At 35.5% G+C, this 26,728-nt stretch overlaps 1 protein-coding gene and 1 long non-coding RNA gene across 8 annotated transcripts in view; one reads left to right on the top strand and one right to left on the bottom strand.

Moving 5' to 3' along the window:
* LOC128248919 (uncharacterized) overlaps positions 1–9,563 on the top strand; it is a 44,007-nt gene extending 34,444 nt beyond the window's left edge. Inside the window, exons 2-3 of one of the 4 annotated variants that reach the window (XR_008265071.2) lie at positions 8,294–8,398; positions 9,242–9,402. This is a non-coding gene — a long non-coding RNA (uncharacterized LOC128248919). Of the gene's footprint in view, positions 1–8,293; positions 8,403–9,241 lie in introns of those variants that run through there. The other 3 variants (XR_016243443.1, XR_016243444.1, XR_016243445.1) reach the window with 3 other exon arrangements.
* The window catches only part of LOC106882356 (ubiquitin-like modifier-activating enzyme 6), a 417,419-nt gene that overhangs the window by 338,672 nt on the left and 52,019 nt on the right, over positions 1–26,728 (bottom strand). The window lies entirely within an intron of this gene.

The raw sequence follows: 26,728 nt of genomic DNA, 5'->3' as shown, positions 1-26,728 counted from the left end.
GAACACAACTCACATTACACACACAACACAAACATTACTACAACAAAAGATTGAAACCAGACCCCCATAACAAAATAAAGTGATGCAATACAATACCAGGAAGACTTTGCACTCCCTCAACGACAAAAAAGAATACACAATGCTGCACAATTCCCAGCAACACAGAGATGTAGCAGGTGATGCAGTAGAAATTTACCTAAAACTATCAAATGTTGAATAATAATAATAATCCTTTCTACTATAGGTACAAGTCTTGAAATTTGGGGGAGGGGAACTAGTTGATTACATCATCACTTGACTGGTACTTATTTCATCAACCCCCAAAAGAATGAAAGGCAAAATTGACCTTGGTGGAATTTGAACTCAGAATGTAAAGACAAATAAAATGCCACTAAACATTTCACCCAACAATGCTAACGATTCTGCCAGCTCTTCACCTTAATGATAATAATTATAATAACAATAATAATTCTTTCAGCTGGAAGCACAAGGCCTCAAATTTGGGGGAAGGGATTAAGTTGATTACATTGACCCCAGTGCATAACTGGTACTTATTCAATCGACCGCGAAAGGATGAAAGGCAAAGTTGATCTTGGCAGAATTTGAACTCAGAAATATAGTGGCAGACGAAATACTGCTAAGCATTTTGCCTGGTGTGCTAATGATTCTGACAGCTCACCACCTTATAATAATAATAATAATAATAATAATAATCCTTTCTACTACAGGCACAAAGCCTGAAATTTTAGGAGAGTGATCAGGGGATTGCATTGACCCCAAAACTCAAATGGTACATATTTCATCAACCCAAAAGGAGTGAAAGGCAAAGTGAACCATGGTGGAATTTGAAATCAGAACATAAAAACAGACAAAATGTCACTAAGAATTTTGTGTGGTATGCTAACAATTATGCCTGCTGGCCTTAATGATGACGATGATGATGATGATGGATGTGGTTACAAAAATGTGACCTTGATAAGTACAGCAAGAAAAAAGTGCTGAGAACAACTACATCAAGACCATTCCTCAGAATCTGACAAATGTAGAATGTGTGGTAAAACTGGAGAGACAGTATTTAAAGTGAATGCAGCAAATTGGCTCAAAAAGAATGCAAGAGAAGATATGATAATGTCGTCAGAATGGTTCACAGAGAACTAAGTTTAGATTGGAAAAAGTGAGAAAATGGTACAAACATGAGTAGTAAGAAAATGACAGAGCAAATTTACTTTGGGATTTTGTCATCTAATGTCATCATGGAATCGAACATCAGAATCCCAATATTGTGCTGGTAAACAAGAGGGAAAAACTATGCCTGATTATAAGGCATCAGAAGTGATGGAAAAGGAGAAAAACTGATGAGATATGAAGATCTGAAGAGAAGAATCATAAACTATGGTTAATGAAAAAGGTGTTGGTACCCACGATACACTGAGCAAAGAAACTGAAAAGTGGTTGTACATAACAAATATACATATACACACATACACAGTTAGTCAGACAAGCATACAGAGTGTGCATGTGTAAATGTTTTGCTTCAGAGTAGGAATAATAATTTTCCTGATAATGAGGTCCTCTAAATTTAGAGTGATTAGGTTCTAAAACTACTTAGACACCAAAGAAATATTTGTTGTTTGTTTGTTTGGTTTTAGAGAAAAAGTTCCTAAATACTGCCAAGCAGTGTCTCTTTAATGATCACTTCTAAAACAGCTGAAAGAAGATCCACCACATTTCCAAATAACAATAAGAAGCTCAGTTCACTTCCAAAACAATCATACCACCACTAGGCTATCTCAAACAGAAATTAACCTGAAACAACAAAAGAAGAGAAAGAAAATAAGCCAGCAAATTGCGTTGTTTTGTAAGCCATGGAGTGTGGAGAGGTGATGATGATCAGTGAGTGAGTCAGTCCAGTTTGTATAAGTGGTCTTAAGTAACTAATGACTCAAATACTATTACATTACAACATCATCATCAACTCATCGTTGTTCCTGTTGAAGTTTTGATTGGCCAGCTGACATGTGGAAGATAAGACTTATTGTGGTTGTTTATTACTAGCTGAGGTGAGTGGGTGGTGGTGATGGAAGGGGATTCATATATGTGATGTCTATGAGAATTTGAGCAGAATAAGTGGTTGACATTGGCACTGGGTTTTCATTTAATTCAACCTTATTGGTAGTGCTACCCTCCATAATTAGTACAGACAGTATTTTCTCTTTTAGTCTTCTTGCTCCAAAAACTTCCTCAAGCATGTCTTTGGGGGAGTGGGATATAAATATATATATATATATATCATCATCATCATCATCATCATCGTTTAACGTCTGCTTTCCATGCTGGCTTGGGTTGGACGGTTTGACTGCGGACTGATGAGCCAGAGGCTGCACCAGGCTCAGTCTGACCTGGCAAAGTTTCTACAGGTGGATGCCCTTCCTAATGCCAACCATTCTGAGAGTGTAGTGGGTGCTTTTACATGCCACCGGCACGGGGGCCTGTCAGGCGGTTCTGCTAACGACCATGCTCAAAAAGTGTTTTTTACATGCTACCTGCATGGGTGCCAGTCGAATGTTTTTCACGTGCCACCGGCACATGTGCCATTAAGGCAACACTGGCAACGATCATGCTCAAATGGTGCTTTTCACGTGTCACCAGCATGGGAGCCATATATATCATCATGGACTCTCCCATCGTTAGACAACATATGAGGGTTCAGCAATTTCTTGCCGAACAACAACACAAATAATTTGTTTATAGTTGTAGTGGCACGAAATTATAGCCGCCATTGAGGAAGTACTATTCTGCGCATGCGCAGCGGACTTCACCACCGGAAGCCCCTCGAGTGCACATGCGTAGTAAAACTGGTACTTAAAGAGAGAGTTTCACTTTGTTAGGCAGTTGAGCCACAGACCTTCTACGTGACAACTCCTCACTCCTCAACGAATCACCACTTCACCTCGATGCCTTCGATGGTGATAGCTACTTGTTTCTCTGGCAGGCGTCAAGGAAGCCCTTAACCTTCCAATACCAAATTACAACTTAATCAGCGGCTGCTAAGCTGAATGGCAGGAATTGTGAAACCAAGCATCAAGAAAAAAATAAATCTTATTTTTATTATGTTGTAAAATTGTTCCAATATCTCTTCATTTATAATGCTGTTGAAAGGTGATAGAGAGAGACTAAATTGTCTATGACAACTATCAAACTTTTACATAGTGATCAAATGTTTGTGTCCACTCTCTCCATCAAATTGACATTACCTGTACAGGTGCACCATGTGCCATATGTCAGATGACAATCACAGAGCAAGATGAAATGAAGTGCTTTGCTCAAGAACACAATGCAACAATAACTTTGTTTTTGCTGTTATTCTTTCATTTCTAGCAAGCACCCAATTATTTTGCTTATATAGTTGTTTATCCCCCGTTCAGTCCTGACAGAACCGATCTATGGTAAAAGGCAATCTGGCCATGATTTCAGGAAGACTTGGCTTCAAACATGAAGAAATTCCTTACAAGCCATTGGGTCATAGGGGCATAACCAAAGGCTTCAATTTATCTCATGTTCTAAGTCAGCTTCATATAGTTTTATCAGCTTAAGTCACCTTTCATGCTGTATACATATTAAGATATAATCTATTGTAGCGAGCAAATCATCCATTAAACCCAGCATGGGAAACAAACATAAAATAATGATGCTAATGAGTGCATTATATCTAAATAACACACACAGCTTTATGTCAATTGTTTGTTCATTTCCTTTTCATATTACAGACAGAGATTTTTCTCCCAGAAATCCACATTTTTTCCCCATTAATAAAGTGAAAGGAATAATATATATATATATATATATATATATATATATATATATATATATATACACACACACACACACATACTATTTTACTAGATTCAGTCATCTGACTGTTGCCATGCTGGAGCATCACCTTGAAGGGTTTTAGTTGAACAAATCGATCTCAAGTTTGCTGAACCGCTAAGTAACAGGGATATCAACACACCAGCACCAGCTGTTAAGTGGCAATGGGGTATAAACACTGACACAAAGATACACACACACACACACACACACACACACATATATGACGGGCTTCTTTCAGTTTCTGTCTACCAAATCCACTCACAAAGCTTTGGTCTGACCTATGCAAGCATGGAAAAGTGGATGTTGAAATAATGATAATGATGATGTACTTTGAATGAAGTATTGAAGCTGCATGCCTGACCTTGACGTGTGTCTCCTTAGCCAAAACTATTCTGCCACACCAATGAATCTAACAAGAGCACAGGTCTCTTGTTTATAGAAATCAGCAAACAAATTATTTACTGATGCATGTTGATGTCTACCAAACAGATAATAATTCATGCAGAACAGTGAGAATCCAAGGTTTAACCGAGAAGGCATACAATAATGTCAAAACACTTCAGTGTCCTAAAGTCCCCTTACACCAATAAATTGTATGTGTTATGAACACATTATCATCTGAAGGGAAGCAGTGTTCTCTGATGATAAAAAAAACAACAGCAATTAAATATTCACATTTGAATCTGCCAATAAATATTAAGAATGGATAGATACATTTTTTAAATTCTTGCTTTCTTGTGTGCACTCCATGAATTATTATTATAAGTTTGATGAACATTAAAAGGAAAGAAAAATCAGCTAAGAACATGTCCATGGCTGAACATCTTTCCACAGAAGATCAAAAATGAAGGAATGCTGCTCGTATGACACTGATGCTACTCACTTACAATTAGCACATGAAGTTGAAACAAGGAGACACAAAGCCACACATGACGGGCCTCTTACAGTTTTCTTCTACAACCAAATCTACTCAGTGCTTTGGTTAGCCCCAGGGCTATGGTGGAAGACATTTACTCAAAGGTACAATGCAGTGGAATTGAATTCAAAAGCATGTAGTTAGGAAGCACACATTTTAACCAGACACCTATGCCAGTAAATAACTAGAAATAGTATTTAAAAGTTTAACCAATTGATTATGAAAACCTGAAATAACTGGAAAAGATAAATGTTTCTCAGTATCAATGTAAGATAAAAATAAGTGATAAGCTTACAAGAAACTTCAGAGGTTAATGAGGAACTGGCCGGAAAAGAGTAAGGTTTGAGACTATTAAGTAACAACTTTAAAAGATATTAGTTTCTGGATTCTAAACTTAGCAAAATTGGATGTGGTCTTAAAGTCAGACCAGCAGCAAATTTTTAGAAAGCCAAAACTAAGAAAAAAAATATACAAATATGAAATTCAATTAGTTCTAGATATATTATCCTCCATTCAAATTAAGCAAAAAGAAAAAAGCCCCTCTCGAACAATAAAAAAAATAAGCAGTGATATTTCTTTGATAAATAGAATGTAACTACTATAGGAACTTTGGTGAACATAGCCTTGTCACATTTCCAAAACTGCTTTTAGAGAGTATCACCTTCAACAAACAAACAAACAAACAAAAAAGCAAAAACAAATCGGCCTTTAGTCTAACATATCCAAACATAAATAATGCAGAACACACACACTCACACACACACACTTTCTCTCTATCAAAAAAAAAAAAAATTAAATGTAAGATTTAGAGTGAAATGTTTTATTTTTCAGAATTATCAGATTTAACATTTTAAAGTGATAACACAGAGGTTTATTATAAAAGAGAATTACATCAGTAAAAATAGTGGCTTCAGTCACTGAAATGCAGCCATGCTAGAACACTGGTTTAAAATTTCTGAAGTTGATCATATCAACTTCTGTGTTTATTTCAGTTTAATATTAAGTTTAACAATATTTATCAAATGGCAAAGTAATGTTTGATACAATGGGATACAATACTGGTTTACACACACATTTATGTATGTGTATATTGTTCCTTTTATACCTGTTTTCCCTATTCTGGCAAGAGTTAGAAAAACATACACACGTACATTCATTACATATATATATACATTATATATGCACATAAATACAACCATATATATACGATGGGCTTTGTACTTTCTATGAACCATATTCACTTACAAGGCTTGGTTTGCCTAAGTCTACCATAGACAACACTTCCCCAAGGTACATCATCTCAATCATGCAAGCAAGATTGTTTGTTTCCATTCTTCCATGATAAACATGTCTAGCCAAGGGAAAATATTATCTTGCTTTCAAACAGGTGAGGGTTGGTGGTAGGAAGGGCATCCATCCATAAAAAAATCTACCTCAACCAATTCCATTTGACCCATGCAAGCATAGAAAAGTGGTTATTAAATGATGATGATAATGATAATGATGTAAAAATTTAGAAATGAACAATTGGTGACTCAGTTTGTTAAGTTCTTTCCATCCTTGTTCAATACCACCATCTCTTTTAACTTCTTTTTACTTTTTCTTTTGAAATGTGCTTGTTCTAGGGTTGCACACCAAAAAGAATCCATGTTGTTGATATGTAAATAAGACCATAAACTACATGTTTATAATATGTGAAAATGACCGTAAACTAGACATTTATGATATGTTGGAAAGAAAAATCTATGTCAATGTTAAAGACAATAAACTTCTTTATTTTATTGCAGTTAGATTTTTATTTTCTAACTACAAATGGTTAAATCAGACATTGAATAAAAAATACGTACTTCTATTTTCCAAACATTAGGTCTTTTAGGATAGATTGCTAGAAGCATTCTGTCAGGCATGCCAACAATTCTGCCAGCTAGTTGCCTTTTCTTTAATATTGGCTTCAAATTTTGGCACAAGGCCAGCAATTTCAGGTGACAGGTAGGTTGATTACATCAAACTCAGTGCTCCACTGTACTCATTTTATTAACCCCAAAAGGATAAAAGGCAAAGTTCACCTAAGCAGAATTTGGCACACACATATTTCATATAGTTATCTTGCCTCTTTTCTTCTTGCACCTTTCTCTTCATTGCTTTATTCTGTGACCTATTAGAAATAGCAGCCACATCTTCCTCAATGACCATTTAAAAAATAGTATAGCACAAAGATAATGTAGTCCTTTACACACAAAAAGTGAAAGATGGACAAGCTGATCACGAGTGGAAAGCTTTTGATCTAAGGTCACCTGGAACAGTACTGAACAACAACAAGAAAAAATTTCTAGGTTATGATCTCAGGGTAAGAATATAATTAATCTTCTTGTCCCATTTAAAGGGATGAAAATTGTTATGCCTCCCAGCAGAATTTAGACTTAAAACTTTTTAGAACAAATCAGAGAATGTTAGCTATGTAGTTCACTATTCTTAAGTGAAGTTAGGGTAGACAGCTTAGAAGTTTGATTATTGTTAATATCAAACAAATAGACAGAGAGGAAAAGGGCACAAGACTGCAGACGGAAATCTTTTCATAGGTGAAGGCTAATTCAGTCCTCACTGCCTCATTAAATGGAGTAGACAAGTTAAGGTGTGAAACATTTATGGCCCTGAGATATCTGCTGAAGATACAGAAGGGTTTCTGACACTGTGATAGCTTTATTTTATCTATTTTATGTTCAAACCAGCTAGATCTGGCCTCTCACACCTCCTCTACAATATCATTCCAAAACATAAACAATCTCATCATCAAAATCTCAAAACTAATGAGTTAATCACCATCAGAAGAAAAGCTTGTAAGACTACTGAATAGCTCCTGTAAAGCATCTCTGATATTTATCTCTCTCTCTCTCTCTCTCTCACACACACACACACACACACATACAATTATCTTATGAACTTCATTAGCTTACAGCTGTTTCTGCTTTAAGATACAATGGACTCATAGTTCTGTGCCTGGATAACACCTTACAGATTCATTGAAGCCTTGAATATGAAGTGCAATTTATTTGGGAAAGAATTACATTTGTGCATATGTAGAGAAAGACATTATCAATGAGAAAGTCAATACAGAAGTGTATAAAAAAAAGTGTATGTCCAAAAGGTAATTAGATGTACAAGTGGAAATATATATATATATTTATACACACATACACAGACAGGGGTGGAGTAAAAAGGCTAAGACTGTACTAGTGATAGTCATTATGACACAAGGGGAAAATATATTTCTAACAGAGCAAAAAATGGTTTTAATCCTAAAGCCAAGTGAACTTATAGAACTGGTGTTCATCTCAGTTTCTTTATCATTATAAATACAAGAGACATGTATCACTTGGGATAGATTGCTTCAGTGTTGCAGATCTATTTTCATACAGTTCTATTGGAATTTGTAGTCCAAACCAGAAACCATCCATCAAACAATGACCATGTTCATCCATCAACTGTTTTTTTTTTCCTGGACAGAAGCAAGTCCCAAGTTGATCTATACAGAGATTTGAAACGCAAAATCTTAAAACACAAAACTTAGTTTTAACGAATATCGATTCCAGGATTCTTAACACAGCACAGGTATAGTAGTTTTAATAACATTTCTTAAATTTTGCTCCCCAATCCAACCATCTCAGTTGAATTCAATTACAAGTATACAAATATACTCCACTAAAACTAATCGAGGCAACTCAATAGAATGTCATACAAAAGATCTATTCAGAGAGGAAAGAAATTTCAATGTAAGAACTAAAAGTTACAAATCACAAAGAAATGATATTACAGTAAAGTTGACAATTCACCTCTCTTTGCTCTTGCACTTTTTTTTTTCAAGGTGCAGCCAGACAGACAGGCAGTCAGTCAGATAGACAACACTCAATACAAAGAATAGGTGTTGAGCAGCAAGAGTAATAAAAAAAAGACTTGTATCATTGTCCTATTCACAGAGATAGTGGTGCTGTGATTAATGTAAAAGAGGTGCAGCCGCCATCTGTAGACACAACATGTGGCAGTGCAGCAATTAGTTAAGTGTTTTTGGCAGTGTAGGCTGCAATCCAATATAATTTCTTGAAAAAACAATTAAAAAGAAAATTTATAAAATAAAATTTTAAAAAAGCAGTGAAGTCAGTATAAAGCTTTATAGAATGTATAAATGAGATATTAGTGAGTGTATAGTGTCACCTAACATTATAAAAGCCTAACTGAAAAGGTTGTGTAAGTATGTGGCATGTATGAGTGTGTACAGATGTGTGATATAAAGAGAGTGAGTGTGTGTGTGTGTGTGTGTGTGAGTGTAGGAGAGAGGGGCAGGGTAGGACATGTCTACAAAGAAAATCTTAGAGAATCAAGATTTTTTGTGTCTTTTAACTTTGTTAATTTTTTTATTTATATTTTTTTTTATAATTTTATTTTAATCGTTTCCAGGTATTTATTGGGTTTTCTCCAGCTGTCTATTTTGCATGTTGGCAATAGAAGAGATGAGTCAAATGGTAAGGAAACAAAGCAACTGGTTTATAGAGCAGCCAGTACACTTGGAAACGAAATCATTCTAATTGCCATCATTAAAGAGAAAAGAAAGAAAGAAATGAAAGAAAGAGAACACAAAAAGTGAGCAGAGAAGAAATGAAATAGAATCAACAACAACCACCACCACCACCACTTTAAAGTCACATGAAATAAAGCCAGAAAGACAATCAGTAGACAGTTATCTACCACCATAACTGTCACCATCTTTCAGGATTCTTTCTTCAACTTACAAATCCTACTTTGCTATCTTATTATAACAACACATTTACATTTCATTACTTATTTCAGATAATTTTCAAAGATTTTATGATTAAATATACAAAAGTAAAAAATAAAAAAAAACAAAAAAAATGACCATCCCTCCTCCTCCTTTCATTCTACCCCATCCCTGAATCATATTTTATTTTATTAAATTGAATCTTTTTTTTATTAAAATCGAGGAAAAGCAGTTGTAAATCAACTGATGTCATCTAGTTAATAAATAGATCTTATACAATGCCAATCTACTTCAATAATGTCCTAAAATTTTTTTTTTTTTAAGAAGTCAATAAAAAAGTTCTTTTTACAACACTTCATCTGATTGGCTGATGTTATATGGATACAGAAAAGTTCTTGATCTTCTGCACCTGCTAGAGAAAAGGCTTCTGGCAGGATTCTTTTTGATTGTAAAAGCCTAAAAAAAATATTAACCTTTGTGTTTGAAATCATCACACTTTACTTTCTAAGCCCTTTCAAAGTTTACAACTGCCTTTGGCATTTGAAACTGTTACATACAATAGACAGATAAAGTAGCCTAAATACAACTACACCCCAATCTCCTTTTCTTCTTACCCCCATTAGTATGTTTTATATACAATGAACACCTGCAATATAGTAGTAAATTACTGCTATTTACACATCTTGATAACAGAGATGAAATCAAGGAATTAATAAAAGAAAATATTGACATTTAGGACAATTTTCCTCCTGTTTGGTCATAGACAAATCTAGTAATGGGTAAGTCTAGAGTTTTGAACTGAAAAAAAAACAACCTTTTTTTAAATTTCAGGTAAAAGGCATAACTTACACTAATTGCTTCTTTTTATCAAAGAAGATATACTTACAAATCAATACAAATCACAATGAAGAATTACTAGACAGATAATTAAAAGAGCATATTTCTTACATGATTAAACAAGTCAAAATTATATTAGATATGCAAAATCTTTTAAGGAAAATAATACTAGTTTTAAACAAATTCCTTTATTTCCACAATAAGTATACAAAATAACTTTAGACAGGTTTTATTCTGTTGGAAGTCTACAACTGAAGACTTCATGACTTACTGAAGCATTAGGGATCAAATAAAAACATAAACACACAGAAATGTATATTCGTAGGTGTAAAGTAAGAGAATTAACCCTTGCATTACCATATTTCTGTTGAAAGACTACTTTTGTTTCAAGTAATTTTGAAAATAATGAAAAATTCAGTAGAATAACTTTGCAAACATGGATCATGGATGTTAAACAATGATGATGATGCTTAAGCTGGTGTGTGAGACATACCATATTTACACAAGTATCAGTATCAGCTCTCTCTATGCTCTTGAGCACATTGGGCAGCAAATTGACACCACTGGTTTCTGCTGGCTGTGGTTTTTTTTTCTTTTTTTTTTTTTCTACATCTGTCTATGCAATATTGGCCTTTTTCATGTTGGTTATGAATATTCTGTGCCAAGTAGTTTTTGGTCTCCCTCTCTATTTATTTCCTGCTGGTGGTGTCCATTTGAAAGCTGTTTTAGAATGGTGTTATTTTGATAACCAAAGTATATGACCTGCTAGTTTCAATTTTCATTCTGTGACGATTTTGCTAAGTGATCTTGTGTTGGCTCTTTTTAGAACATCTTCATTACTTATGTGGTCTTGCAGTGTGTTCTTAGAATCCTCCTCAAGCATCTTTGATGGAAAACATTTAGCTTTCTGTTGTTTTCTCAGTGCTCCTCCATGTCTCATTGATATAGAGAACTGTTGGTAGAACTATGGTATTATAGAGCTGAATCTTTGTGTGTAAGCTGATTGGAATATGGCTGTAGCTTTGCCATTGTTACTGAGGATGCTCCCCACATAGGTGAATCTGTCATCTGTCTTCATATTTTGCTAATTGATCTTTAGAATTGTTGTTGTTTGACAATCATCAATTCTGGTGTTCATTGTTTTGGTCTTCCCTACACTGATTTTCAGACCAATCATTCCTGCATTTGTCCTAGTTCTGATGTAAGCCATTGTAGGTTTTTATCAGCTTCAGCAAGCGAGTATAATTCGCACTATTTTATATATGGTTGTAGCTAGATAAAATTGGGGTATGACATTCATGGGCAAGGCTAAAACTGTGAAGGAAAAAAAAATTTAACAAGATTTACTATTAAATTAGAAGTGTGACATAAGCACAAAAATAAATACAGTAAACTTGAAATTTTAATGGAAGTTTTTAGTTTAGATCACTTTAAAACAAGTAATTTGTATCATAGAACCAAAAGCAAGCTCAGGTTAATGAAAAATTAAATCATCATACTTTTAATTTAGTAAATGAGGAGGTTGCAGAATAATTTAATGTTTCATCAAGAATTGCTAAGTTTAATTATAATTACCATATCTTTACTCAACTGTCTCATTATTATCACTGTATCAACCAAGCTGCCAGATGTTTTTATACACCACTGGTCACAATGTGCTTCCAATTCTTTCTTGATTGCACCCTTTTTTCCCATCTTGGCCCAAATTCTTTAACTAAATCATCTTCTCATTGTTGTAGAGGCCTTCCAAGTGACCTTTTCCAATTTCTTGGATGCTACTCATGGCTGCAAACTTTGCAAACTTGGGCTTTCAGTATTCAACAATCACATCATTCACTCTGCTTCATTTTCATATTACCTCATTTGAGATATGATATCACAAAGATATTCCTGGCATGAATCTTTCTATCATAGCTTTTGTGCTGTAGCCAATCAATGTTTCTCCTTTATAGTGGCCCATGTCTCATCTGCATATAAGTTATTATAACAAGGGATATTTTTCAAATTCTTAAATCTATGCATCCAAATCTCCAAAGACATCCTTTTCTAAAGTTTGAAACACCATTAGTTAACTCCAAAACATTCAGCTCACTTAACATAAACACCCAAGCAACCATAACTCATACAAATGGACAAAGGAACCTCTACATGGTTGCTTAAAGACTAGAAATAGCAGCCAAACTTACCTTACCATCTTAAAAAGATACATGTGTTTAAATGAAAACAAAGAAGTTGAATATGGCTAAAATGTTCTGATCTATGATCAGAACATTTGATGAGGCTCAACCAAGGGCTAAACTACAACAACAGCACTTATAAAATACAGTACACTTCTGGAGAGAAAGTGCTTAGAACATCCAGCAACACTAAGTTGGGAGTTTTCCAAAGTAATTTCTGCTGACCTACCCATACTTCAACATTGCTGAGATGTTATAACAATACTATATTATATTCCAACTTCCCAGAATCAATAGAAACCAATATCTACAGACAACAGACTGATAATACTAGAGTACAATTGATATAAAGAGGTATTATTTGTATTATATAAAGAGATGGTGGTTGTGGTGGTGGTGGTGTTGATGATGATGAGAATGGTGGCAGTAGGAGTAGTAGAAGTAATGATGATTTATAATGGTGATACTGGTAGATGACAAAGTGCCCGTGGTGGTAGTGATGATGATGATGATGATGATGATGATGATAAAGAGAACCCTAGCACAATGGTGATATTGATGGTGATGAATCATTGATTCAAATGGTTTGGGTACTGTTTGCTGCCACTCACCAGAAGTTCAAAGGTTTCATTTGATCTCATTAGAAATTTCTAAAACATAATTTTTCTATTTAAAACATTCTCGTTTCCAAATTTCATTTCAAATTTAATTGCAGGATGAATGGAACCAACAACAAAATTCTTTCAACTTGTTCTCATAACAAAAGTTTCTTCTTTCTTTTTTAAATGTTTGTTAAACTCACTAAGTTGACAACATTTTATACGATGACTTCAACTGTAAACAAACAATTAGAAAATCAGATTTGGTCAAAAAGAAACAAAAACAACATTAATAAGTGACTTCACTTCATTTGGAAAGTTTATTGCATTGTGTGTGTGTTGACAAATTCTTTACTCCACAATAACCCTTTTATTTCCAACTGGGTGTCATGCAGCTGCACTATCTTAAGTGGGAGGAAAACACAGCGATATGGCAGCTGTCAGAAAAACAGAGCAGACCGCCCTATTTCTGAATGATTTTTCAAGTTACCAAAAGTTTAGCATTCCATATTATTGACGGAGATGCCATCTTTTGGGTAGGAAATTCAAGAACAAAGCCAGTTCTAATGTTACAAAATATAGTTAGGATCATCAATTGGAAAGAGTGACTAATGCACAGACAGGCATTATTTTCAGTTGTTATGAATTAGAGTGACATGTAGAAAGTGCATGCATGAATGTATGCATGCATGCACTCACACACACAAAGAACGACAGAGGAACAATGGTCAACTCCTGAAAAAGACATGGGATGAGAGGAGAGGCAATTAATTCAACTGGTATGAATGAATACTAGTTAGGATCCTTGAAGACTTGATTTTAAGGCCATGTCCTTTGACCCAAAGTGGTTAAGGGGAGCAAATGGCGGCACTGGCTGCTTCCATTCAAGGTGGAGAGAGGAGTGGAAAACAGTAACAAACAAGAATAGGAATTTGAAAATTATTTTGAACAATTATTTTGAATTGTTCCTAACATTTTAGACATGGGCAAAAAAGGATATAACCAAATGTAAATGTGAGTAAGAAGTGAGAAATGTAAGAGTAGCACAAAAATGATCCTGAATAATTACATCAGGGAGAGAAATCACAGCAAGATGGAGAGGAGGGAACAAGAGATTGAGAGGGAGGGAGGGAAGGAGAATCAGTTTGTAAAAGAGAGCCACACACACAAACGGACATTAAAATCTACACACTCCAACGTCTGGCTCACAGACAGGCTGTCTTCTCGCTCTGCTTTTCTACTACCACTACCTCCCTCCTACCATCATTGATTTTGTGTCTCCTCCCACACTAACCCTGTCTCTCAGTCTTTTCTCCCCAGAACCTGAACATTGGAATTCCCATCCTGTCCATGTTTATTTGTCCAGCAACCAGCAACTTGCAATTGTTCCAGACGAACATTAGTCACGTCAATCTCACCAGTCTCAGATTCCCCCCCCCCCGTCCCCCTCTGCCAGACAAAAACCAATAACAAGAAAACCAACAAAATACCCATTGATTATTAATTGGTTTTATGTCCTGTTATTGGATGGTTACCTTATGCAGCCAATGATATGTCGTAGCTCGCTGAGTTGATATAGAGTTTCTGATGATTTGGATGATTTATGATGAAGCAGACTGTAAACATGTGGGAGGGAAAGCCAATAACATGATGATGATGATGATGATGAAGGTGATGGTAATGATGATAATGATGATGGTGATGATGATGATAATGATGGCGATGATGTCAAAGTAACATTATTAGAAATCACAATCACTATATTAGTTTGTGTTCAAGTAGTTCTATATGATGGTAGGTTACTGCTGATTGACAGGCAGGCAAGAAGTGATGTATATGTCACATTAACCCTGGACCATTCTTGATCCGTCATCATTGTGTAACTATATCTTGGATTGTTCACAAAAATGGTGACTGGTGGTCTTCATGGTGACTCTAACAGAGATAGCTGACAAAGTATATCTAGTAACTGTTCAGTAGTCTTAATGGGAAGTGGTGCATTCTTGACAGAAATATTAGTTTCAAATTTTGGCACAAGGGCAGTAATTTTTTTGGTGGGGCAGGGGTAAGTTGATTACACTGACTCCAGAGTTCTGCCGGTACTTATTTTTATAGACCCTGAAAGGATGAAGGGTAAAGTCAACCTCGGTGGAATTTAAACTCAAAACGTAAAGACAGACGAAATACCACTGAGCATTTTGGCTGGAGTGCCAGATTATCATCTTATTTTTGAGAAAAAATATTAAAACCTGTTTTATAATAGCAAGTAATCCTTTTAAAACCAGCCCACCTCTGATTCTATTAAGCAAAACCTCTTATCATCATCATCATTGTTTTAACATTTATTTTTCCCTACTCAGACGGAGTTTACTAAGGCAGATTTTCTACATCCAGATACTCTTGCTGTCACCAACTCTCACCTGTTTCTAATCAAGGTAATATTATGTTTCTGCAGGATATTGGAAATGGATGACACTGCTTGTATGACAGTGTCACACTTCACAACCACCACACTATGTCAAGACTAGTAAAAAACACAAATAAAGAAACACTCACACACACACACACACATATGCTTTCTCTCTATTTCTCTTTCTATCAATCATCATCTGTTTTCCATGCTAGCATGGGATGGATGGTTTGACATGAGCTAGCAAGCAAGAGGACTGTACTAAACTCAACTCTCAGCTTTAGCATGGTTTCTACAGTTGGATGTCCTTCTTAGTGCCAACCACTTTACAGAGTTTACTGGGTGCTATTAGCATGGCACCAACAGAGTCACCTGCAAGACAAAGATCCCTTGACTTGGATAGGGAGTAGTATTGAGAGAGGTGGCTTTGTGCCAGTTGATGAGAAGTTAAAAAGTATAATAGAGGGATAAAGATGTCTTGCTACAGAAGAGATGATACACTGCAACACCAATTAGAAGAGAAAGGAGAGAGAGAGATGGTGGTGGTAATGTGTCAGGACACAACTTCAAGGTACTGTGTGTGCGCAGAGGGTGGGGGGGTGTTTTGGTTTCTGTCTACCAAAGCCACTCACTCACTAGGTTTTGATCAGCCTGAAGCTATAGTAGAAGACACTTGCTCATGGTGCCATGCAATAGGGCTGAACCCAATGTCATGTGATTGAGAAGCAAATTTTATAACTACACAACCATACCAGTACCTCTTGTATTCATAATGAAATTAAACCCTGACCAACACTATTTTATAGAACCTTTTTTAAGTTATAACCAAAGCAGCAGTGCATTTCGTTAATGGTTATGAAAAACAATTAATCAAGAACTTAACATCACTTCATGAGACCTAAAACTATTTCTCTTCTCTTCACCACTTTTCTTTAATTGTCATTTTGAGTTATAACCCTTGTCTTTGTTTGGCTTCTTTACAAATTGTTCACCAATGTTTACCTCAATACTGTTATAGTCTTGTCTGATTCAAATTATCATGCACACTACGTTAGCATTTATGTACTTCACTATGCTACTGTCCACTGACAGTGGTAGTTTGACAGTCTATATTATTAAACTAATAGATCTAGCTACCACCAGAAAATCCTCATAATGGAATCAAACATATTCCATTGACTTTTTTCATGTCTAGATGTCAGCAAATGTTAAAATGATGATGAAGCCACTATTAAGCCACCAAAACATATCTCCAAGACTAGCCCTTCTCAAAGATGTTACCGTCCTCTTCTAGGGCTGATTGGGTTTGCTTCAGATGTTGTTTACAAGCAATAATATTTTAAAGAAGCAGCTGTGCCATTGTTACCAGGTTTTGAAAAAAGAGAACAATTTGCCTCAGGCTTAATTAGTAATAAGCATTTAATTTACTCAATACTGCCAATACATGTTTACACATATGCAGCAGCAGTCTGTCTGTTGTGAGATGGTTACAGCAGTTACCAATGATTAGTTGTCAGTAAATGCATTATGTGATCCAACAAAATTTCATAGGAATAATGACTGTTATACAATGACTGCGGTCACCCTACCTGTCTATACTGCAGCCACCACTGAGACCACCTCACCTGTCTCTACTACAGTTATCACCAGACACTTTTGCCCACATATTAACCACACTGAAAAATAACAAGAAAATGGAGGGAAGATGTCAGTGCCATATTACATTTCACATAACTTGTCATTGTGTGACAGGTTGTGTCTTGTGATTTCAGGCTGCACTGGATCTCTCATATGCTTGTTTTATAACTATAAGAGTGTATGTATGTGTCAAGTGAAGAGTACAAATGTGTGTATGTGAATCTATGTGCGTAAATTTGTGTGTAATTTTTCACAGAAAGCACATAATTTTCTACAGTTGTGTGTATGTGTGTGTATGTGTAAATTGAACAGAAATGTACGCAGATATTTAGAATAAATTTAGAGAGGTATTGAGTATATATGTAGAAGTTGAGTGAAAATATATGTAAATGTTGCGTATAAATATCTACCTGTATGTGTGTATGTTTCTACCCTTGTTTGTGACATTATGAGATGACAGTAAATGAGTATCATTGTCATCATCATATAAGCAAGGTTCTTTCTTTTCAGTTTTTCCAGACAAATATGTCAAGCTAAGGGAAAATATTACCTTGTTTGGAAACAGGTAGGGGTTGACTACAGCAAAGGCATTTGACTGAAGAAAACCTGTCTCAACAAGTTCTATCTAACTCATGCAAGTATAGAAAAGTGGATGTAAAATGATAATAATGTGTGTGTTTGTGTGTTGAAAGTGAAGGAAAGTTGTGGAAGAGAGAGACCCAGGAAGACATGAGATGAAGTACTGAAGGCTGATCTCAAATGCAGAGGCTTGCGAAGGAGATGACAGAGGACCGAGATATGTGGTGTGCTGCTGATGAAGATTCTCCCACCACAACAGGATTGAGATCCTAAAACCAAGGTGCCACATAAAAAGCACCCAGTACACTCTGTAAAATGACTGGCATTAGGAAGAGCATCCAATCATAGAAACCAAGTCAAAACAGACTATGGAACCTCGTGTGGCCCCTTGCCTTGCCATTTCCTGTCAAGCTGTCCGACCCATTCCAGCAAGGAAAACAGATGTTAAATGTTGATGATATACAGGTTGAATATAATGAAGGTAGATTATAGATATATACTAATTGTCATCATTTAACATCCCTGTTTCTAAGCTAACATGAGGTAGATGATTTGACATGAACTGCTGCGCCAGAGGACTGCACTAAGCTCCAATGCTTGCTTTGGCAAGGTTTCTCTAGCTGGATGCTCTTCCTTATGCCAATCACTTCACAGAGTGTACTGAGTGCTTTTACATAGCACCAGCATTAGTGAAGTCACCAAGCATCTGCAAGATAAGTCTCTTTGAGTGAATGAAGTACGGTATAAAACGATGGGGTGGAGGGCAACATAAATATATTGCACAGATTGAGTATAAATACGTGTACAGGTGATGTATGAATGTGTGCTAGTAGAAAATGTCTACAAACATATTCCTAACTGCATTTGCATAAGATTAAAGTAAAGTGTATATATGTGAACAAGTGCGTGTATATTTGTGTCCATATATATGTTTGTGTGTATATTTATGTGTGTTTCTATCCATGTATGAGAGTTTTGTGTGGAGGTGTCTAAGTAATCTTGATTAATGGAGACTATTAATTAATGTTCTCCTGTTTCGTTTTTTTTTCATTCTTTTTGGAATGGTAAGTTGTAAAGATATTCATGAGACAGAGATAAGTGCGTTAGTTTTTTTTTTTTTTGTTCCTTTCCAATTAACACCCAGCTTAAATGCACATGCATGCAGATGCAAATGCACACATGAAACATGCACATACAGAAGATAATCATAGGTAATTATCTTAGAGTAGAGACAAACCTAAAATGAAATACAGCAGCAATATACATCAAGAAAACATACACACACATATGCAGACACACATAGAAATATGTATAGTAAAATAAAGAACCATATCCACATAGACACACATGTATACATGAATATCTCATCAGGGATATAAAAAAATCACAGATATATAACAGAGACATGCAATGCTTTATACACACACAAACATATAAAACAAGAGAAAACATATTCAAACTGAGACATTGCAACATATTCAAATTTACATCCAACCACACAATAATTAATGAGTACAGTTGCATAAGTAGATGCATTTGTAATATTAAACAACCTTTTCTCCTCTAAATATTAATGAAACTAAATGACTATAAAAGCTAAGTTTGGAGAGAAAAAAAAATCAAATATAGAAAAATGTTACAGATCAACAATATGCACACATGTGCAATGTGTGTGTGTGTTTGTATATATGCATGTATACATATTATAATATATGCACATACATACCTATACACACACACACACACCTATATATATATATATATATATATATATATATATATGTACCATTTCTCTGTTTTTTCCATCCTTGTTTTCACATACATTTGCTGCTTTCTTCCAAGAAATCTAATGCTCTTAGCTTAGTTTTTCCTTGGGGTTGGCCAGATTGGAACAATCCCAAGTATAACCAGCCGAAATTGCAAAGATAATCCGGAACTCAACTGAAGAAAGAAAACTCCGAATGACCCGTCCTTGTTTCTTTGTATCGTCTGTCTGGATGTTTTGTTGTCCCTTTTTTGTATCATCTAACTGTCTGGATGTTTTGTGTCTTTGTCCCATTTTTGGTATTCCTTTTTATATATATATATATATGTGACTGAGAAGACCCGGCAAATAAAGTGAGTCCACAGATGTAACCTACACCAGTGTCACATAACCAGCCCACTCAAAAGTACCTTGGATTGTAGGGCGACATGTCATGCTTGAGGAGACCTATTGAGTCAAGTACATCAACATCAGCAATATCAAAACCAAATCAAATGGAAATTGTAGTTGTGAGCCCTGTGCCAGTAGCAGGTAAAAAGCACCATCCGAACATGGCCGATGCCAGTGCCGCCTTGACTGGCTTTCATGCCGGTGGCACATAAAAAGCTCCATCTGATCGTGGTCGATGCCAGCTCCTCTGGCCCCCTTGTGCCAGTGGCACGTAAAAAGTACCCACTACACTCTCAGAGCTGTTGGCATTAGGAAGGGCATCCAGCTGTAGAAACACTGCCAGATCAGATTGGGGCCTGGTGCAGCCTCCTAGCTTCCCAGACTCCAATTGAACTGTCCAACCCATGCCAACATGGAAAATGGACGTTAAATGATGATGAGATATATATATAGTATATATAAACATATATAATTCTTTATTGCCCACAAGGAGCTAAACATAGAAGGGACAAACAAGGACAGACAAAAGGATTAAGTCGATTACATCGATCCCAGTGTGTAACTGGTACTTATTTAATCGACCCCGAAAAGATGAAAGGCAAAGTCGACCTTGGCGGAATTTGAACTCAGAAATACCGCTAAGCATTTTGCCCGATGGGCTAACGATTCTGGCAGCTTGCCGCCTTATATATATATCCATATATATACACACATATATATGGATATACACCACCACCACCAAAAAAAGTGCCATTATTTTCTCTGCCTCATTACTAATGAGGCATGGAGAGTACTGATGAGAAGAACTTTTCTTTATCATGTTGCAGGATGATCATAATTTTGTTAGACTTATTAATTTGTCTGGATACATTTCCAACCCTCACAGGTTCCCCCAAGAGATATCCTGTCCCCTTACATACAAGAAACACTGCTTTAATGAACAGAGTCCAACATTATAATCTCAATTACCTATATTATATTTATAATTGCAGTGACATAGTTTAAGAGGAGAGACTGTCTGCAAAGAAATGCTAAGCTATTTTAAAAGCCAATCTTTTGTCATATTGTCCAACCATGAACTGAATAGATTGCCACTAATTATAGTAATTATTATAATGATTATAACAAAATTAATAACCACAACAGAAATAATTATAAATGGTAGACAGAGTTACAATAAATTTGTATTCTAAACAAAAAATTTTCACAGGAATTCAATTCATCTTTACTTGAATTAATGAGAACAGCTTGTAATCTATTATGCTACATTAAAAATGCATGCTACATTAAATATGCATTTTTATTTTCTCTTCATAAATCTTCCCCCCCCCCCCCCCCCCATTCACACCGAAATAATAATTTCTTTCCTAGACATTAATCAATTTTTACAAAAGTGCGAAGGTGCACATTACAGAAAATCCATTACAACTATTTAGTTTACTGACAAGAAAGGAACTGAGCATTGGCAGGCATAACTATACTTACTCAACCTGCTAGAAATAGCAACAAAATCTCCCTCAAGTAACACCTTATTGTCTTAAAATACAGTGGATAATGTAAGTCTTGGATATACTATATGTCAAAGAAAGAAAGAAACGATGGTCATATGTGGAATATCTTTCATCTTAGATGTACACAATGAGAGCTGACCTAGGGTTAAACAACAATAAAAATAACTCTAAAGAAATAATAAAAGATGTGGGTAGCCCAGGTATCTATTGAGTGAACAGCTCCAACCTGCAGGATTTGCTCCTACACAAGTCATTATAGGAACCAATTGTTGCCCTAATATTACAATTGCTTGCTTAGCTGCCATAATATGATCCAAAGAAAAGAACATCAATACTTCTGAAGCCAACAATGGTACATTCATGCAGTTGCTCAATTGTTAGAATAAGTAGCTAAATCTCTTTCCAATCATGCCCAAGCATTTTCAGAAAGGAATTATATGTGGGTTAATGAAGTGTTAAACACTCTCCTGAATTAAAATTAAAATAAAAACAAAAGACACGATAGTTGTGAGTGGAATACTTTCGATCACAGGTCTGTTGGATCAGGATAATACTACAGAGTCAATACCTCAAGTTCTAGTCTGATTGCCAAAATGTAAGAGGAACAGGGTTCTTGTAATACCTAATTACACAAAATAAAAACTCTTGTGCCATGTGCTAATAATTAGAAATTTAATAGTTTAGTTACTTTTTTTGGTATGAGATGACCAGTTCATCTAAATTCAGAAATTAGAAACAATGAAATTCTCAAGGCAAAAATCATTCACAACTGAGTTGTTTTTCTTTCCATAAAATCATTCAATCACATTGTCAGCTGGAAGAAAATTACTAAGAAAAAAATGTTACAGTATCAAAGGTTAGAAATTTTGACCTTTGAATTTTGGTATTTTGTATGTTTTTCACATTCACAAACTAGGTTTCTATATAAAAACACTTCTTAAAAGTATCATTGGAATGGTTCTGCTATTATGCTTATTCTGCAAAGACAATATTCAAATTTAATGATTCATGATGATGATACATTTTCCCCTATATTGTCTCACATTAGAAATGTACCATTTTCATATATATATATATATATATATATATATATATATATATATATATATATATATATATATCATCATTATCATTTTAATGTAAACTTTTCCAAACTTGCATGGGTTAGATAGAATTTACTGTGACAAGGGCCTTGGAATTGAGATCTTTAACATGTGGCACCTAAAAACAACAATTGTACCTGTGAAATGCAGAGTTTTGGATATAATAACAAAAGGTACTCTTAAATACTGTAATCAAATACCAAGACACCTAAAAGTATCAGAACTACACAAAAATTGTTCTCATAGAAACAGCCCAAATCCTCAGAAAAACATTCAACCAAAGAATGTTTGAATTTATTAAAATCTTTTAAAATCGCAGGTATGATTGTGTGGTAAGAAGTTTGCTTCCCAACCACATAGTTCTGGGTTCAGTCCCACTGCATGGAACCTTGGGCCAGTGTCTTCTATTATAGCCTCAAGCTTACCAAAGCCTTGTGAGTGGATTGATAGACAAAAACTGGAAGAAACCCATCATATGTATGTGCCTGTGTGCGTGTGTGTGTGTGTGTGTGTGTGTGTGTGTGTGTGTATGTGTGTGTGTGCGTGCGTGCGTGTGTCTGTCTGTGTGTGTCTCTCCCTCACTACCACTTGACAACCAGTATTGGTGTGTTTACATCCCCTTAGTGGTTTGGCAAAAGAGACCAATAGAATAAGTACCAGGTTTTAAAACAAAGTACAGGGGTCAATTCATTCAACTAAAATTCAAGACAGTGTCCCAGCATGGCCAAAGTCTTATGACAAACAAGTAAAAGATAAAAGAAAATTCTAATTCTTAGTATTTGGTCTCCCTTCATTGAAATACATCATAACAAAACAACTAAAACAACAACAATGATGAATTCTTTTCATTTAGCACCAAGTGGGGCTTTATAAAAGATACAAATAGATAGAATTGATCTCCATATATATATGCATTACTTGTATATATGTACTTTATCTCAACCATGCTCAGATGAAGGTCAAAGTTCATTCTGACAGGAGGTGAACACAGAATTTACAACAATAAAATTCAAGAGTCTATAATAAATATTGTTCCACACACTACCAACTTTGGTTTTCAATAACAATACTGATCTTTATCATGGATTTGTCACTTAAGGCAAGAACTAAAACAGGGCTGTTCTTGATATAAATACATGCCTATAGACTGAGTGATTTGAAAACCTTTGCCCTTATCTTAGTCGTGATTTAATGTCTCACACACACATTTTCCTTACAATCATGGCAGAAAAGAAAAAAAAGAAAAGAAAGAAAGTGGAAACAGTACTGACAATGGCATTTAGTCACAAAGATGGATGTGCTTTGAAGAAGAAAAAAAACTTCCATTCAGATCTCATCCATCTGAAGAATGCTTCATTTACCAGGGTACTTAAAAGTCACAATATTCATTATAATAAATATATATTCATTCTACACAATGTATTGATTACTCACATTTTTATTAGTGAAACTAAATTATAATATTTTTATTTGTGGAAAAAATGGCTAGAGTGAATGGCCCTACTCTAAGTATGTGCCAGTAGATTGGAGAGCATGAGATGGCTCGTACCTTTTGTGGTCAGAGAAAATCCTGGATCTGTAGAGAGTTCTTTGATTGGCCCTAGTTATAGTTTCTTCTGTATCATGAGGACTGCACTAGTCACGTTATCACATACTTTGTATACAATGTATGCTTTTATCCCATTTCTCAACTGTCCTTTCCAGTTCTTTCTCCCCATCTTTTATGTAAGTCACCACACAAATTGTTGTCTGTTTGTGATGTACCCCTATCTAGGTCCCTGTAGCTAATAAAAGAAATTATTATTATAATTATTATTATTATTATCATTATTATTACCATAATAATAATAATAACAATAATAATTTCTATTATAAGCACAAGGCCCGGAAATTGGGGTGGAGTAAGTCAATTACATCAACCCCCAGTGTTCAAGTGGTACTTATTTTATTAACCCCAAAAGGATGAAAGGAAAAGTCAGCCTTGGTGGAATTTGAACTCAGAGCATAACGGACGGAAGAAATGCCACTAAGCATTTTGCCCAGTCTGCTAACGTTTCTGCCAACTCTCCAACTTAATAATAATATTATAGTGCCATAATAGCCATATTACCAACTGGTTTTCTATAACTCCAACTCCAGCAATCATCAGAAATAACTGAAGGTAATAATATGGAATAGGCTGTTTATCACTGAAGGCCTAGAAGTGTCACATGATTTGTGAGTCTCACGACTGTTGTCAAAAAACTGGAAAAAACAGTCATGCTAGAAATCACCCAGATCAAATGCAAAGAGATAAAAATATTGGGTCATCCCATAAATAATGCTGTTTTTTTATACTTCTTTTATTATTCAAAATTAAGATAAAGTTCTTTTTTAGTCTAAAATATACACTCCTTCATTTTCTACAATACTCTTCATTCTATCTGATAGACTTGCAGAGCCCCACTACCAAAATTCACTTGTCCGTGACGAAGAATACTCCTCCAGTACTGTTCTAACCTCGTCTACAGAATTCATATTTTTTCCGTCCAAATGATTTTGAAGACTGCAGAATAAATGATAATTAGATGGGGCAATGTCTGGCGAATGCAGTGGGTGGGGCATTGTTTCCCATTCAAACTACTCCAGCCTTTGCAATGTCATCCTCGATGTATGTGGCAGAGCATTATCCTGATGGAAGAACACTTTTTGTCTTGAAACCAAAGATGGTCGTTTTTCTTCTAGCACTGACTTAAGCCACTGAAGCTGCTCACAGTAGATCTCCTTTGTTATTGTTTGGTTTGGGTTTAAAAATTCAAAGTGGACTAAACCTTTCATATCCCACCAAATACCTTATGTGAGTGAAGACCTTCTTTAGCCTGGGGTGCCGGTCTTTCACCTTTCCCTATCCACTGTCTTTGGCACATAACATTTTTATAGAGAATCCATTTCTCATCACCAGTCACTATTCAGTCCAAAATAAAGGTTCATTGGTGAGACATGACAGCAAAGGAGAGCACACATTCACTCTCTGCGTGCGATTAGACTCGGAAAGTTTGTGAGGAACTCATTGACCCAATTTGCTGATTTTTCTAATGGCATGCAAGTGCTGATGAATGGTTGAATGACCAAATCCAAGCTTCTCTGTTAGTTCCTCAATGGTTACGATGGGATTTTGTTCCACCAAAGTTTGCAGGATGTCCTCATGGAGCTCTACACATCTTCCAGGAGGAGGCTCATCATCTAGGCTGTAGTTTCTGGCTCGGAATTTTTGGAACCACCATTGACACTGACTTACACTTCTTGTCTGATTCCCATAAACTGCATTTATATTCCTTGCACTTTCTGTTGCGTTATTGCCTGTATTAAACACACAAAGCAAAATATGCTAAACATGCTCCTTTGTCACTTCTATAATAGCTTTGAAAAAATAACAGTTAAAATCAAACTGCACTTTTCAAAACTTGCACTAAGAATCAGTACAAAGTAAAATTACTACCTGCTTTTATAGCAAGTTGATGCAAGTTTATCCCATCCCCCTCCAACTTTTAGTTCATGCAATTGTAAAAACCACATTATTTATGAGACGACCCAATATTTAGTTCATTAGCCACTTGAAGAAAATGTGTGCATGTGTGCATGCATGCACACATATACACACACAATCAAATGAGGTTTATTTTTCAACATAGACCCCCTTGTGGTTCATACATTTCTTCCATTGGTGTTGCAGTGCTTAGGATCTTATTGGTGAAAAAGATTTCATCCTGTTGCTCAAAAAGTCATCAACAGTAGATATGATGTCATCATCGCTACAGTACTGGTTCCCAGCCAAGTGTTTTGTCATATTGGGAAAGAGATGATAGTCAGATGGGGTCAAATCATGTGAATAGGGAGGGTGATCAACCAGTTCAAAGCCCTAGCCATGCACAGCAGTCATAGAAACCAAGGACTTGTATGCTGGAACACTATCCCAATGAAACAAGAAACCTTTCATCAGTTTTCCTAGGTATTTGGTCTTGATAGCCTTTCAGATGTCAGTTTACATAGAAAGAAACAATGCAGTTATTAATAAGAAAGGTTGAAATTAATGCATGCAAAATTCCACAGGTCTAGCATTACTCCATAGTCAGCCTATGAACTTTTCAGCTCACCCTCGTGTGTGTGTGTGTACTCCACC

The sequence above is a fragment of the Octopus bimaculoides genome, chromosome 10 (assembly GCF_046866305.1).
Source record: "Octopus bimaculoides isolate indiv1 chromosome 10, ASM4686630v1, whole genome shotgun sequence".
Classification (NCBI taxonomy): Eukaryota; Metazoa; Mollusca; class Cephalopoda; order Octopoda; family Octopodidae; genus Octopus; species Octopus bimaculoides.
The sequence above is the reverse complement of the archived record's forward strand: the minus strand, read 5'-3'. Positions and strand labels throughout refer to the sequence as shown.